Genomic DNA, 3914 nt, shown 5'->3' on the forward strand with positions numbered 1-3914 from the left:
AGATGCTGTTGGATTCTGATGCTGCTGCACTCGAAATGGATTTTCTGGAGCTACAGAAGCCCAATTGGTGCACTCTCAATTGCGTTGGAAATTAGAAATCCTGGAATTTCCATCAATATATAATAGTCCATACTTTGCCCGAGATTTGATGGCCCAAACTGGCATTCAAAGTCAGCCTAAAACATCTTGGCGCAAAACGCCCAAACTGGCACCAAAATTGGAGTTAAATGCCCAAACTGGCACCAAAGCTGGCGTTTAACTCCAGGAACAGCCTATGCATGAAAAAGCTTCAATGCTCAGCCCAAGCACACACCAAGTGGTCCCCGAAATTGGATTTCTGCACTATCTGTACTTAGTTACTCATTTTCTGTAACCCTAGGTTACTAGTTTAGTATAAAAACTACTTTTAGAGATTTATTTTAAAAGATTTTCGGATTATCTTTGGATGTTAGTCCTTAGACCTTTGGAATGGAGGCTGGCCATTCGGCCATGCCTAGACCTATTTCACTTATGTATTTTCAACGGTGGAGTTTCTACACCCCATAGATTAAGGTGTGGAGCTCTGCTGTTCTTCATGAATTAATGCAATTACTACTGTTTTCTATTAAATTCACGCCTACTTCTTCTCCAAGATATACTCTCGTACTTAATTTAGTTAAGTCAGAATGAAGGGGTGACCCGTGACAATCACCCAATCTTCGTTACTCGCTTAGCCAAGATCCGCGTGCCTGACAACCACAAACGGTCTACATGATGTTCAACGTAGTCATTAGACGACAGCCAGAGTATATTCTCTTGGATATCTAATACACGGACCGAGTCCGTGAGATTAGTATCTTCGTGGTATAGGCTAGAACAATTGGCAGCATTCTTAGGATCCGGAAAGTCTAAACCTTGTCTGTGGTATTCCGAGTAGGATCCGAGAAGGGATGACTGTAAAGAGCTTCAAACCTGCGAATGTTGGGCGCAAGTGACAGTGTGCAAAAGGATCAATGGATCTTATTCTGACACTAGCGGGAACCGACAGATGATTAGCCATGCGGTAGCTGTACCTAGTGTTTTTCATCCGAGACAAGAAATCCGACAGTTGATTAGCCATGCAGAAACCGTAGAGGACCATTTTCACTGAGAGGATCCTACAGCTTGCCATGGAAGGAGGTATCGCATGGTTGGAAGAGGGCAATAGGAAAGCAGAGGTTCACAAGCAACAAAGCATCTCCATACGCTTATCTGAAATTCCCACTAATGAATTACATAAGTAACTTTTATTTTATTTTATGTTTTATTTATATTTTAATTATTAAAACTTCATAACCATTTGAATCCGCCTGACTGAGATTTACAAGGATGACCATAGCTTACTTCAAGCTGACAATCTCCGTGGGATCGACCCTTACTCATGTAAGGTTTATTACTTGGATGACCCAGTGCACTTGCTGGTCAGTTACACGGAGTTGTGAGAAAAGTGTGAGATCACGATTTCGTGTACGAACAAGAAGTAGAGATGGTAGCCGAAAATAACAATAATGGTGGAGATACAAGGAAGATGCTTGGTGACTTTACTGCACCCACTTCTGACTTCTATGGAAGAAGCATCTCAATTCCTGCAATTGGAGCAAACAACTTTGAGATTAAGCCTCAATTAGTTTCTCTAATGCAGCAGAATTGCAAGTTTTATGGACTTTCATTGGAAGATCCTCATCAGTTCTTAGCTGAGTTCTTGCAAATCTGTGACACTATTAAGACCAATGGGTTAATCCTGAGGTCTACAGACTTATGCTTTGCCCCTTTGCTGTAAGAGACGGAGCTAGGACATGGTTGGACTCACAACCTAAAGAAAGCCTGGACTCTTGGAAAAAGTTGGTCAATGCTTTCTTGGCCAAGTTCTTTCCACCTCAAAAGTTGAGCAAGCTTAGAGTGGAAGTCCAAACCTTCAGACAGAAGGAAGGTGAATCCCTCTATGAAGCTTGGAAAAGATACAAGCAATTGATCAGAAGGTGTCCTTCTGACATGCTTTCAGAATGGAGCATCTTATGTATATTCTATGATGGTCTGTCTGAATTGTCCAAGATGTCATTGGACCACTCTGCTGGTGGATCTCTTCATCTGAAGAAGACGCCTGCAGAAGCCTAGGAACTCATTGAAATGGTTGCAAATAACCAGTTCATGTACACTTCTGAAAGAAATCCTGTGAATAATGGGACAACTCAGAAGAAAGAAGTTCTTGAGATTGATACTCTGAATGCCATATTGGCTCAGAATAAAATATTGACTCAGCAAGTCAATATGATTTCTCAGAGTCTGACTAAAATGCAAGCTGCATCAGGCAGTACTAAAGAAGCCTCCCCTGAAGGAAAAGCTTATGACCCTGAGAATCTGGAAATGGAAGAGGTGAATTACATGGGAGAATCCTATGGAAACACCTATAATCCTTCATGGAGAAATCACCCTAATTTCTCATGGAAGGATCAACAGAAGCCTAACCAAGGCTTCAATAATAATGGTGGGAGAAATAGGTTTGGCAATAGCAAGCCTTTTCCATCATCTTCTGAGCAACAGACAGAGAATTCTAAGGAGAGCCACTCTGACTTAGCAACCATAGTCTCTGATCTATCTAAGACCACTCTCAGTTTCATAATTGAAACAAGGTCCTCCATTAAAAATTTGGAGGCACAAGTGGGTCAACTGAGTAAAATAGTTACTGAAACTCCTCCAAGTACTCTCCCAAGTAATACAGAAGAGAATCCAAAAAGAGAGTGCAAGGCCATAAACACGTCCAACATGGCCAAACCTGAAGAGAGTAAAAAGGCAGTGATTTCCAATGAGGAAGACCTCAATGGACGTCCACTGGCCACTAAGGAGTTCCCTATTGAGGAACTAAAGGAATCCAAGGCTCATATAGAGACCATAGAGATTCCACTGAACTTTCTGTTGCCATTCATGAGCTCTGATGAGTATTCTTCCTCTAAAGAGGATGAAGATATTATTGAAGAGCAAGTTGCTCAGTATCTAGGAGCAATCATGAAGCTGAATGCCAAGTTATTTGGTAGCGAGACTTGGAATGATGAACTTCCACTGCTCATCAATGAACTGAATATCTTGGTTCAACAGAAATTACCTCAGAAGAAACCGGATCTTGGAAAGTTCTTAATACCTTGCATCATAGGCACCATGACCTTTAATAAGGCTCTGTATGACCTTGGCTCAAGTATAAACCTCATGCCACTCTCTGTAATAGAGAAACTAGGGATCTTTGAGGTACAAGCTGTAAGAATCTCACTAGAGATGGCAGACAAATCAATGAAACAGGCTTATGGACTTGTAGAGGATGTCTTAGTAAAGATTAAAGACCTGTACATCCCTGCTGACTTCATAATCCTAGACAATGGGAAGGATGAGGATGAATCCATTATCCTTGGAAGACCCTTCCTAGCCACAGCAAGAGCTGTGATTGATATGGACAGAGGAGAGTTAGTCCTTCAATTGAATGAGGACTACCTTGTGTTTAAGACTCAAGGATATTCTTCTGTAACCATGGAGAGGAATCATGAAAAGCTTCTCTCAATACAGAGACAAACAGAGCCCCAACACTCAACTTCTAAGTTTGGTGTTGGGAGGCCAACATCAAGCTCTGAGTCTCTGTGAAGCTCCCTAAGAGCTCACAGTCAAGCTATTGACATTAAAGAAGCACTTGTTGGGAGGCAACCCAATGTTATTTAATAATATTTAATATTATAGACATTTTTTCCATTGTTATTCTATGTTTTCTTTAGGTTGATGATCATGTGAAGTCATAAAAACAACTGCAAAATTAAAGCGAAATGAAAAACAGCATGAAAAATAGCACACCCTAGAGGACAGGCTTACTGGCATTTAAACGCCAGTAAGGATAGCAGAATGGGCGTTTAACGCCC

Source organism: Arachis hypogaea, chromosome 18, assembly GCF_003086295.3.
Source record: "Arachis hypogaea cultivar Tifrunner chromosome 18, arahy.Tifrunner.gnm2.J5K5, whole genome shotgun sequence".
Lineage (NCBI taxonomy): Eukaryota > Viridiplantae > Streptophyta > Magnoliopsida > Fabales > Fabaceae > Arachis > Arachis hypogaea.